This window comes from Parasteatoda tepidariorum, chromosome 2, assembly GCF_043381705.1.
Source record: "Parasteatoda tepidariorum isolate YZ-2023 chromosome 2, CAS_Ptep_4.0, whole genome shotgun sequence".
In the NCBI taxonomy this organism is placed as follows: Eukaryota; Metazoa; Arthropoda; class Arachnida; order Araneae; family Theridiidae; genus Parasteatoda; species Parasteatoda tepidariorum.
The window spans coordinates 81,487,365-81,501,721 of record NC_092205.1 but is presented as its reverse complement, the minus strand read 5'-3'; positions in this window follow the sequence as shown (position 1 = coordinate 81,501,721).

Below are 14,357 nucleotides of genomic sequence, written 5' to 3'. Positions count from 1 at the left end.
GGCATTGCTTCAGACCAAGGCGTGAAGCGATCAATTGTTGTGAGACAAAATCTAAAACCTTTTGATGTAGGAAGTGGTCCGACGATATCAATATGTATATGCGCGAACCTATCAGAAGTTAGAGGATAATTTTTTAAAGGTGATTTCGTATGCCTTTGAATTTTAGCTCTCTGACACGAGACACAAGCTCGACACCACAGGGTACAATCTTTATTCAAGGAAGGACAAATGAACCTTTGTTTAATGAGACGAATTGTTGCGCGTATACCGGGATGTGACAGGTTATGAAATTTGGAAAAAATTATTTGTCGATAAGATTGAGGAATAAATGGACGTGCAACATTAGTAGAAGTATCACAACAAAGTATTATACCGTCAGGAGGATATACAATATTTTTGAAAACTAAACTAGAATTAGCTGACGACTTTAAAGTGCTAAGTTCGGGATCGGATTTTTGCGCTGCTGCAAGTTCAGCGTAGTCCATTGGACCAGTGATTGCTATTTCCTCAATGCGGGAAAGTGCATCAGCAACAACATTTTCTTTTCCAGGCACGTGACGAATCGACGTTGTAAACTGACTTATATACTGTAAATGTCGGTTTTTACGAGGTGAAAAGTCATCCGATTTTTGCTGGAATGCGAAAGTCAACGGTTTATGATCCGTTAGCACATGGAACTCTCTTCCCCCTATCATGTGAGCGAAGTACCGTATGGAAGAGTAGACTGCGAGTAACTCTCTATCGTACGTACTGTATTTCCTTTCCGTGAGCTTGAGTTTGCGAGATAAGAATGCTAGAGGTTCGAGTGTGGAGTTTTTTAGCTGTTTAAGGACTGCTCCTATACCGATGTCGGACGCATCTGTATGCAAAAACAATTTTGCGGCGGGTGTGGGGTGTGCAAGTGTTGCTGCATTAGAAATGGCTTGTTTGCAAGTTTCAAAAGCGCACACAGCTTCCGTTGTCCAATTAATGGGTGTAGGGTCTTTCTTTTTATTTGTGAGTAAGGAACTAAGGAGAGATTGTTTTTCGGAAGCGTGATCTATAAATCTATGGTAAAAATTGAACATTGCTAAAAATCTACGTAATTCCGATACAGTTTTAGGTTGGGGAAAATCGGTAATTGCGGACACTTTACTAGGTGAAGGAGCAATTCCATCGGGAGACACTTCAAAACCTAAAAATGTTAACTTTGATTTTCCAAACACACATTTTTCGGTATTCAAAACAATTCCGTATTCATCAAAACGTTTAAAAACTATATTTAAGTGAGTTAAGTGTTCTTCTAAAGTTTTGGAAGCAATTAAAACGTCATCAAGGTATACGAAGCAAAATTCTAATCCCCTTAAAACGACATGCATGAAGCGTTGGAAAGTTTGTCCTGCATTGCAGAGCCCAAACATCATTTTAGTGAATTCGAATAAGCCAAAAGGGGTTATAACAGCTGTTTTTTCAATGTCTGCTTCCGCGACAGGGATCTGATGATACGCTCGAACAAAATCTAACTTTGAATAAATTTTTGAGTCATTTAGGCTATAAGCGAAATCATGAATGTGTGGGAGAGGGTATCTGTCCGGTATTGTAATAGAATTTAACCGTCTGTAATCACCGCATATTCTCCAAGTGCCGTTTGACTTCGGCACCATATGAATGGGACTTGCCCATGGGCTACTTGAAGGCCTGCATAAGCCGGTTTTTAACATATAATCAAATTCTTTTTTGGCGGCTGCAAGTTTATCCGGTGGCAAACGTCTAGCTTTTGCAAACACCGGAGGACCTGTAGTTTGAATATGATGCTGAACATCATGAGTTGAAGTGTTGAAAGTTAAGTTATTCGTACATATGCGAGGGTACTGCAATAATAATTTTCGATAAACAGCATCTTCTGCAATAGTTGTTAAACCCAAAGAGAAAGTAGGAAATGTTTCCCCTTTAATACCAGCGTAAGTTAAGGAATCAATCAATTTTTTATTTTTTAAATCAACCAGCAATTTAAAATGGGTAAGAAAATCCGCTCCTAAAATTGGTTGAGTAACGTCAGCGACAAGAAATTTCCATTGAAATCGCCTGGAAATTCCGAAATCTAAAGTACATGTTGTCTGACCGTAAACTGCAATTTTTAATCCATTAGCAGCATAAATATCAAAAGATTTATTAGAAATCACATTTTTCTGCAGATGTGTTTTTGGAATAACTGAGACAGAAGCTCCGGTGTCTATAAGAAACTGGCGGTTGGTGAGCCGGTCGTATACAAATAAGCGACTTTGACTAGGACCGATATCTGCCGTCGCATGAACAGAGGGTCCAATCAGTTTTCCGAATTTTGAGCGGAATTGCAAGGAGGAATGCATTTGTTAGCTTTAGTACCGAATTTATAGTGATACCAGCATAGAGGTCCAGCCACAGTGCGCTGCGTCGACCTTGAACGAGAACCTTGTCTACGTGTGCTAAATTTATTTTTATTTCGATATTGTTGTCTAGACAAACGTGTAACGGTCTCGGAAAGTTTACGAATTTCGTCCTCCAATTTTTGAAAACGCGAATTATCATCTGTCACATTTATAGAATTTACTGTCAATGAATTTTGAGTTACTTTCAAAATTTTATCGGCTTTTTCGGCTAGAAGAGATAAATTTTGCTCACCTTTTTTCATGCAAACTGAAAGAATTTGTTGCACGGACACCGGTAAACGTTGAAGAAAAAGTGAAAGTAAAATTTCTGAGCTTATAGAATTACCAGCGAGATCTTGCATGGAGCGTAATAAATGCGAAGGTCGTTTATCTCCCAATTCTAAGTCTTTAAGAAGCATTTTCAAACGAGCAGTTTCGGAATCTGCATAGTTTGCAATTATTCTATTTTTAATTGTTTCATATTTATTATCAACAGGTGGCTGCCGAATAATATCCGAAATTAAAGTTAGAACGTCTCCATCTAGAGCAGACACAACGCAGTGATATTTTGTGTCGTCAGCGCTTATCCCAGATACGACAAACTGAGATTCCAATTGAATAAACCACACTTCTGGATTAGCGCGCCAAAACGGGGGTGCTTTAAAAGCGACGCGAGCAACATCTGCCACGTTTTCAGAAGCAATAATTTCGTCAGGCATTTTGTTTATATGAGCGAGTCAGAGAGCAAAAAGTAAAAGGCATGCACAATAAATCATAAATTAAAATTTCTAATCGAAGTATATCAAACATAAGCTAATAAATGCATTTTGAGAATACAGTTGAAGAATACAGTTGAAGAATACTTCATTTTAAATTAAAATTATTGTAACTGATAAAGTTGAAACTAATTAATTGTATTTCTTATACTCTAATTAAAAATTCATTGCTTTTTACACACTGTAATTGAAATTTATAGTAAATTAAGATTAAAGTAACAAAGTTTACGAAATTGAAAAGTAGTTATTAAATGTCAAATATAATATCAGAATATTTTAAAGAGTTCAATTAACTTTATAGAAATATTAAAAAATTTACATTACTTTAAGTATTTATAAATTTAAATTTCGTCTAATATTTCGAATAAATGACCATATTTACGTCTTAGAATAAGCTTACTGAACGCCAGTTGACACCACTATGAAAGATACACATTCTGTTTGCAGACTGTACGTGTTCTATGCCCAAACGGGTCACCACTTTTAGGCCCCCGTGTCTTCGAGGGTCTATTGAACGTTATGCATAAAAAAAGAAATATCATTCATACATAAACTAAATTTATTAACTAAAAACAAGAACACAGCCATCTGGTTTGGCGGCCGAGAATGAAAAGGTAAAGCTGGAAAAGTGAAAAACCAAATTACAACTCAGTTGTCAACGGAACGTTGCCAACGGTGTTAAATAAACGTAAAGCTTTAAATAAAGTTAGGTGAGGCTAGATCTATAGCTTACCATAGCGTGATACAATTGAGAAAGCGTTACATGAAATTGGGGTCAAAATTGTGGCAGAGGTTAATTCTTAATGGAAGAAACTTTTGTAGATAACCTTGGCCATCAACGGACTGTAGAGCTACAGAACAAGAAGTTGTTAATGCCAACTTCCAAAATGTACCCAGCAAAAATGTTTAAGTTGCTAACTAGTGAGTTAAAGAAATTTTGCTGACGGTAAATATCATACATTCCAGGTCACAGCAACCGTGTTTTTAATCGAAATATTTTATACAGTATCTTTTTTAAACAATTTAAACCAAAGCTACTAAAATTAGTTTTCAGTATCTTTGCGAAGTGCTGTAAGAATGTATTTTTGCACAGAGCTTTATCATCTAAGAAAATTCATTACAAACTTCTAACATGGATACGTTTTTCATTTAAACTAATTACTTATCTTTAACATTGTTTCTGTTTATCTCTGATTTTTCAAGCATAAAATGCCTAAATAGATGAAATAAATGTTTAAATATGTGACCGTAGTAACATTTATCCTTTTAAAATATGCCAGTTTCTTTTGCTAAGTTATTAAAGTGACTAACGAATTCGCCTCAATAACCACGCTTACAATTTCTCCACCTCTTTATTCATCGAATAATTCTCCATTCTTTTGCTTCATGCTGTGTTAACTTTTACTGTCTGCTCGTGAGTGACTGGGCAAACATAAAGTGGCAACTCATAAAAATCGATTTTGTGTCACAAGAAAACTGTGTGATTCCTCTTTACAAAACAATTTTCAATTTTTCATAGTCAGAGTTGAATTCCTTTGACTAATCGTCTGTTTATATCTGTGGTACAAAGTAAACAAATAACAAAGGGGTATTGTACACTACAACAAAATTGTAAAGTAAATCATCAAAGAATACAAAAGGAAAATACAGAACGAAACTCAAAACGAGACCTATAGAACTAGTAGCAAATTCAAAAGAGCTTACACGTACCAGAAACTTTCAAGAATGATTTAAAATATTTTTATATTAAGATTACCAGATTACAAAATATGAAAACAGAAGGGCAAATAGAGTTAGAAGCTCAAATAGAGGGATCTTTTAAGGCGCGTTCTAACTGCAGTGCTGAAGCATGTTTGACTTGTTATTTACTTTCGGTTGGCCCCAAAATGGATGTGCGCAAGGTAATAATATTATACTGGATAATTTAAAGTTTATAATTAATAAAGTTGATATTTAATTATGCAATTTAACCGATTTTAGAACATTAGTATTTATATAAAGAAAGAAACATGATTTGCCCGATGCATGATTTGCACAGATTTTTATCCACGGGTTTGCGCGAATTGGATTTGCACATCGTGAAAATGTAATAAAAATATAATATTTTGCTGGTATATTTGTCTGAGGTATTGAAGAGATTATATCGTTTCATTATTTTGGTTTCGGGCTTTTTAATTTATATATAAATATGTATGCAAATTTTTTTAAAATATTTTTTGCAAGTATTTTTAAAAATATTTTACTTGAATAATTTTTCTTCTTCTCTTTTCATTAATCTTTATTATTTTCCATGTTTTCTTTATATTTTTTAATTTATTTTATGAGTTCTATATTCTATGTTTCCTAATTTTGGGGAATTTTACTGAAAAATACATTATTTACCTATTACTTTTTCAAAAAATATTTGCCTAATATTTTTATGGATGCTTTTTTCATGGATAAAAAATAACACAAAAAGAAAACGTATTTTTAATGAACTGTTAACAATAATGATACAATAATTTCATTAACAGGGACAAATATGGCATGTTAAATCATTTTTGTTTAAATTCCTACTACTCGCAGAAACTAATGTCAAGTTTTCGTACAAATCATACAAATAGGCCTAAAAATAATCGTTTTCTTCTTTAAATCTTTTAAAATATTCTGTTTTTTATACACATATTATAAAAAATAACGTTAGGACGATGTTGCACTATTTTCCCGAGTAATTGAACAAACTTGATCGAAGGTTGAATCTTTTAGAAGACCTTTTCGTTTTATAATTAATTATAGTTTGCAATGGTACGGTAATATAAGGGTATAATAAAATCGTGGCAAATTACCATTAATTCGGTGATTTCTATCAACTTATAATGTTGGCGTTTTTAACTTTTAGGTTTTTGAAAAATCTCTTTTTTTCTCTCTCACGTAAGTTCGAAATGTTGTATGGTATGTGCACTTCTCTAACAATGATGCGGGCAAACTTTAGGAGCGCAGTAAAGCAGTAAATCTGCGAAATCTCCTATTTTCCTTTCATTGTTAGTAAAAATCGTTGTCAGAATTATAGAGTGACGAATGTGGATTATTAAACATAAAAAAACATAAGAGAACTAATTTAATTATTTATTTCAACTATAAAGTTTTTATTGTATTTTCATTAGACTTAAACTTACACTTGGACTTTTGAAAATCATAGAAAAAAATCTTAACTGCATAGCTCGCCTGCATATTAATAGCAATTTTAGTAAACACGTTATTTTTCCCTCAAAAGGTAATTAGGTTCAAACAGAAGAAAATAACATCAACCACGTCGTAAATATCTTCATCTAGTTCTCCACATGCATCATTAAGCCCAGCGATAAAATGTGTGCACTTAAATCATACCTCTAACGACACCACTTTATTTGGATTAACCTGTATCTTTCATGTATCAGATAGACATTCATTTTCGTATCTCTTTTTTTTTGCTCCTCTCAGCAGACATGGAAGTGACTTAATTAGGCTCCAGCTCGGGAAGAAATAAATTTTGAAGGCATCATTATCATTGGGTTCGAAGCTTGCCTAGAAATTTAAAAAAAAAAAGTTCCTTTTAACGATTATTGGATATCATGTTTCAGTGCACATCTGAAGTTTAGCAGGTTTTGCATTTTGATTATTAAAGAAACTACGGGATCAGAAAAGTGATTTGATTGATTCTTTAATTACTTTCTCGTGATTCTTGGAAAATGTATTAAAAGGCTTTGTCTCTTAATCCTTTTAAAAATGCTAGTCTTAACTGATACGCTTAGTAGTACGATGATTTAATTAAAAATAATTTTCTTAACTGCTTGTTTATTTTGTCTGTCTTTTTAATATCTTACTATAGTTTCGTTTTTGCAAACAAAACACAAAAAATATGTATTTTTTTGCCTTTATCATTTTAAAATTAAAAAAATACTAACATAATTTAAAATAAAAAGTCTAACATAATTTAAAATAAAAAAAGTACTAAATTCGGACAAAAATTTGTCGAATAGTTCAAGAATAATCTAGACTTAGAAATTCGTACATTTAAATTTTTTTTGTACACTGTACATGCATTTTTGTTATTATTGAAAGTTAAACCAATATTATTTATTTTATGAAATTTAAATCTTAGAATAGGTTTTTTTCTCTGTGCGAATTACGAGTTCAAAGATAAATTCACAAAGGTCTTTAGGTCTTCAAATTTAAAAATGTTTTAACGTGTTTCAATCCACATTTGAAAAATAAACCTTTTACACAAAATAGAAGAAAAAAGTTAAACAAGTTATTTTCATGAGTCCAAAGCGAAATGATTCTTTAGTTACAGAATAATGCAATTGTTATAATAAAATAGCATAGAATGTAGGATGAATTCATAAGCTTTTTATTCCCCCCCCAAAAAAAATTAATATTTCATGTTTTTTACTCCACTAAAAAAATACACTTACAAGAAATAACAATAAAAACTGATTTATTAGAAACCAAAAATATTCTCGTTGGGTTCTTATTGCTGAAATAATGAAAATTGCATAAAAACAACCTCTTATTGATAAAAAAAACATCAAAGGAAACTTAATTATTTAGAAAAGCTAGCACAGTAAAAATATTTATCCATTTTTAATTACGCTATGAAAATAAAAAGGAAACAAAACTTAGACATTAATGATAAAAAAATATCCATTAACTAAACAATGAAACTAATTTTGTATTTCAATGCATTAATTTGCGTGATTTATACGATTTGTACCAAGTAAAATAAATTTATAAAATAAATCTCTCTCTCTCTCTCTCTATCTNATGTCTATGTGTGTTCTTACTTAAAAAAAGGAACAGTAGATAATTTTATAAAAAGAAAATTATTTTTAGCAGTATATTTATAAGGATGAGATCTTTTTCTTAAATTATAATATCAAATTAGTGCAAGATTGAAGCTATATTAATAAGGAGCCGCTTAGAGAAGAATAAAGATTTTCATTATCCTTGAAGATCATTATCCACAAGTATGACATCACGCATTTTTGCTTAATTGAAAAATTTCAAATTATTAGATTAAATATATTTAATCTTTCATCTTTCAAAAATGTTTTCTTATGAATTTGCTCTGTATTTTCACTAGGAAGTATTTTCTCCGTCGAAGGGAGAATCTTAATCGCAAATGATTTCCTACAATTTCAATTTTATATGCTTGAGTAAATAAATTATTAAATTTTCAAATAAATTAATGAGAGCAAGTGAAATACGATGAAGAAATTTTATAATTAAAGAAAAACTAATATCTTGCGGTTATATCTTCCAGGAAATAAAACAAATACGAATTGATATATGAGATTTAATGCAAGAAATATGGATTTCTAAATTACTATTACTTACTCTTTTATATTAACATTTTAATCACTCGTTTACGTTAAATGTGCTTTTTACTTGTAAACATTAATCCAAATTCATCCAATATAAGTATACAAATAATCATAATTTTATGCTCAAAAATAACATTAAAATTTAAAATTAGAGATATGTATTGCAAGTTTACTTTTGTATTCCAAGTATAACTTTATGTAATGTAGTTTAACGGGTATAAAGAGGAGGAAAAAATTATGGGCATCCTTTAATGTTCTATTCTTAATCAAAATAATGAGACATGGTTACTGTCAAATATAATTAATATTTTTGGAAGTGCTAAATTTGCCATTGTCAGATTCAATACATTGATACAGTGTACATTTTTTGTTTCCAGATAATGAAATTCTACNTTTTTTTGCGGACTGTACATCTTTTATTTCCAGATAATGAAATTCTACTTTTTTAAAGCTTTATTCGTTGGCAAAACTAGCAAAACAAAGAAAAGTTTGGATTCGAAGAATAAACCTAGAAAATGGTCCCGCAATTTTTTCAGAACACAAACTGCCCTATTTAAGTTTCAAAAGTATTTTAAATATTACTTAAATATCTAGATTATACAGCTGACAAGCGCATTTCTGTGATAAAAACACATCACTTGGGACGTCAATAAGGTTTTTAAGTGCTCCTAAAGCACATACCTTCAACTGCCTTAAAAAGATTCTTCGTGGTAAAAATTCAACATTAAGAAGTTTAAATTTTTTGAATGTCCATTTAATTTATAGTTCAGGTAGCTTTCAAAATTGTTCCTGTGATGCTATTTTCTACGTCAATAACACTGACGTACATCAAACTAATGTAAATGTGCAATGTTTGAGATTTTTTCGAATCGTAAGGAATGGTTAATGTACTTGCAACAAGTGAATCACTCAACAATTCAGGAGGGTAAATAAAATAAAACACTTATAGAACGTTTTTTAAACACTTTTATACACAGAGCGTATCCCCGTTTAATTTCTGTTTGGGTGTTCAATTTGTGCTACTAGTGTTGATTAATTTTCCATTGCCTTATATTATTTTCCCTCCAGATGTTACTTCAGAAATTTTAAAATACCATCCTTCCTAATATTTGTCAGTAAAAGATCGAATTGTCAGCTGTAGCTCAAGCGGTATTTAATAATAACACTTTCCATCAGCATGATAGTACATGTTGACATTTATTCAATGCATTATCATACGCACATCAAAATTATTCAAAGCAGTATACTAAGTTTCGTCTTCACATAGCTTACAAGATAACATTTTCATTGAATTTAAATTCCAAGTTTGTTTTTTAAAGGTAATTTTCCTGATATGCGAAAGGAAATATTTTTAATACTTCCATCGCGCTCCATTATTCCAAACTCTGAGCTTAGAGTTCCTCTGATGCACTAAAAAGAACAAAGCGCAAATTTCTGCTAAACTTGGTTTATTTTACTTTAAAAAATAATAATCAATTGCAATCAATAGCCTTTAATACAATAATAGAGCATAGCGAATATTCCTGGAAGACAAGTTTTCTCCTCCTTCGCGATGTAAGGGTTAAGCATGCAAATTACAACGAATTGGAACTTCGATCCGCAGTTTTTACCTTTCTAATTTCTTCAAATTGAATTGCGTAGAATCCTTTCTGTAAATTAGAATTTTTTTTTCCTAAGAGAGATAGAAACTTCACAAGATTATACAAGTACCCTAATTGCAATTCTTGCTTTGTAAGAATTCAAAATCCCAAGAATGTAATTTTTGTCACGCAATTGTTCGAGTAACAACACTGAAAACGAAATGGCTAAATAAATCACCTGATGTAACATGTATGTTGAATAAACTTAAATTTTGACGATAAAAAATACTTCAAATTTCTTTTTATGTTTTCCTGAATTATTTTAAAATAAATGCAATTTTTAAAATCTCCAAAACACATGAAAAACTTTTTCACAAAACGAGAAACAAGCACTGAAGGTGCTCGATTTGCAGATAATAAATGCTAAGTTTCTGTCTATGAAGTTAAAGTTATTATTAGCATAATGCTGCTTTCAGTCCTTTGTCACATAAATTGTTCAATGATCTCAAATTTACTGATCCTTTGTGATGTCAAGTTAATTCCTCTTATATTTCAAACTAACATAGTATTGCGTTAAAGTATCTGCATTTTCTGAGATTAAAAAGAATGGTTGATTAAAAAATCCTCGTATTAAATAAAACACAAGTTTTAGTTTCATGTAATTCCAATTATAGACTTTGTGGGGAAGGAGTTATCGATCATGCCTATCTTCATCTATCAAAAGGTACCTCTTGATTAAATCAAGTTAGCATGTCTTATATACAGTGAATTGATGCTTAATTTTCGTAGTGAGCGGATACCACTAGTTGCTGTACTTGTGAAAGACAAGGAGAGCTGGTTTTAAGGACACCAGGTTTTTAAGTGCTGAATGTGAGAGGTGTATTAACTTCAAAGTCGTAGTCGCTCCTCTGTTGCCATTAGCAGTCGAGTGTATGCAGGCAAACGTTGTGTTTAATCGAGACGAGACAGAGTAGCAACAGCGTGAGGAGGTTGATTATGTTGCAGTCACAAGTAGCGAGTCAACTGTTAAATGTGGATCATCCAACGAAATAGGCGTTACTGTCAAGATTTTAGCGAAGTGGACTTTACTGCGTGTTCAAATCAAGTCCGGAGGTCACCAATGTGGGGGCGGAGTTAACGACAATGCCAACCTTCATCTATCAAAAGGTACCTCGTGATTGAATCATCAATTCACTGGTATATAAGACATGATAACTTGACTCAATCAAGAGGTACCTTTTGAAAGATGAAGGTTGACATGATCGATAACTCCGCCCCCACAACTTAAAATAAACTATTCCCTGGTAAAATTTCGATTTGAAAAAAAGTTCGATACAGAGAAGTGGTTAAATAAATTCATTTTAACTAAATTTAAGACTGATCTTCTGACTAAACCAGTGTCCATACTTTTCAGTCTTTGGCTTCCCCTATTAAATTTTGATAAATAAGGGCTACGGAATACACAGGAAAAATGTTTAGTATGTTTTAGTAAGTCTCTTTATTTGATTTTGTCACTTAAATAAGCTCAACACATTTTGCAGGAGTCATTGCGATTAGCACTTAAATTAATTAAGATTGCTTGCAAAATATGAAAAATACGATCATTAGATTAATTAAAATTTGGCATTTTTATTTTGTGCAGTGCAAATAGGTTACTAGCGTTTTGAATACGATAATCAGCTTGTTTCAGTTAAATTAAAAGCTCTTTATATGATTGTAGAAGAAAATAGAAGTATTTAAAAATTAAAGTATAAGACTTCAAAAACTAGTGAATCAAGAATCATTAAATACACATCAATACATGCAAGACTGATTTATTGTTTCCTCATTTTAAATATACATCAGAACTAAGAACATTCACAACATTCATTGTTAGCAATGAAATATAAACTGCTTACAAATTCCAGAATATTACAAGTTTCAATTCGCAAGACCAACATAATGCTCAAAAAAATTCCGTTGTAAAACGGATTACAAAAGACAATTTTTCCACTAGTAAATGCTAAATGAGTTTTGCATTTAAATTCGTATTGTGCATAATTAACATTTAAAAGAAAAACTAAAAATTTTATGAAGGTTTTCATTTGTTTGCAAGAACTTAAATTTAAAGCTTTCAAAAAGTTAAAATCGTAGAATTGAATTTATATTTTCATACAAACTGTCTTTCTGATTTAATATCAAACTGTTATATGATTTAATATTTAGTAGTTGAAGTTTTCTATGCTCTCTGACAGAAGAATTTTCTTAATAAAAATGATAATTAAGTGAGAGATAAAAAGATTTTGTTTAAATTCTCAAGTAGTTCTAGATTAAACTTTTTTCTAGATTAAACTGTTTCTTGATTAAACTTTTGGGATTGAAAATGATTTATTCCTGATTTCCCCCCCCCCAATTCCTAAAATTCCTGATTTATTTTAAAAACTAAGCTTTAGTACCAATTTAAAAATAAATCTTATCACCATTTACTAACTTTACACAGCCAGCGTTGAACAGAGTAAACGGCTATCAATGTTAATTTTCGTAATTTTATAGAATCAAACACAAAGATAAAAGAACTCTTGTATCAAGCATTGGGACACATTAACGTTCACGGATGACTGATCGAACATACACGTACATTTGTTAAAGATTTACAGTTACACAAGTTACCCGCATTTACGCATGGAGAGGAAAACTAGGAAAATCTCTCATGGTTGGCCTCACGACAAGGGGACTTACACATGATCACTGAAGATATTTTGCGTTAGAACTGGAGTCTGGGAGAGCCGAGAGCCTATTTCGAATCGACCAGTCATCACCATCACTGGCATTCGAATTCGAGTCACCTAATTAGGAGGCAAGCCCTCTATCTCTTGAGCATATGCGTTACTTTAATAATTAAAGCCTTACGTAGATTAGAGTCAAAATTTTTTAGTAAGAAATTGTCGAACAAGCATCTTAAAAGCGTTAAAAAAGCAGGAAAATATCGGGTAACGCATTTTTTTTCAATGAAGCACCGTATCTCGAAGATTGCGAATTATGGTAGTGATTCAGCAAGCAATTAGTTTTCATATTTCCACACAGCACGAAGCCGAATTGTCCAAAAACAGAAATTTGAATAAGTGAATCGTTAAGTTCCGAAACGGCTGAAAGAATGTGAAACACAAAGCGAAAACAGAACGGCCGTCTACCACTTCCACTTCATGCATCACATTCTCCCACCCACTTCGAAACTTCCAGTCATTACTTGCAAGCTTCTGTTTCATACAATTGTCGTATCACGCTTTCAATAAACAATTCACGTTTCAATAACTGATTAACGAATTCATTTACGCGCTTGAACTGAAGAAGAAGCAAATAAAACTTCTTTATCATAGTATTCAAAAATATCCGATCACAGCCAACACCTCCTAGAAAGAACAGGCCTCAGCACGGGTTACCATAAATATCCCTTAGTAGTCCAAACGTAATGACATATTTTGTATTTTCAACCACTGCGCAGTTCAGTATCCCTAACGTAATGACATCTTTCTTATTTTTCGTCTACTGCGCAGTTAACTTCGTCACATCGGACTACTAAATTTATCCGTGCTGAGGCCTTTCTACTTCTAGGAGGTGTTGTCACAGCTCATTGCGCTCTCCATACACCAGTATTCGCTTTTCGCATTAACTTTTTCGGAGCCTGTTTTTGTAGCAGCGCTGACTTTCAGTGGTAAAAATAGAAAAATCATTACCGTCTGGCGAACCGCGGAAGATATTCAGTTTTCCTTTCCATTTAATGCAATTATTGCGCAATTAAAATAAATCCCCTACTAATTATTTTGCATCCCCTACTAATTATTAAATAGTCCGGGTTTGAGTCAATAATTATATATGTTTATGTTAACAGATTTTCTTAAATTTTCTGTTAGAACAGCATGATTTAAATAATATTACTTATGAAGCTCAAGATTCAATAATCGAAAATGTATTAAATAAATCGAATTCAAGTGGGATATAAATAGTTTGATCCCGAGATTATTGAAAATTACATAAGTTGCATAGAATCGCATATTCTTTTCATGATAAGTCGAAAGTCATAGTAATATACACGTTACAAAATGACTATTCACTTCCACTAAAAGGTAAAATAATTCCACTTTTCTTAATTTTTCTCACTAATGGTTCAAAACTCACTTTTGCTGAAATAGTGTTAAAACAATAAAAATTCTCTTTATTATTTGAGACAATATATTTTAGACATAAAGTAATTCTATAAAGAAGATCAAAGATTAAATTTCAAGAATGTATATC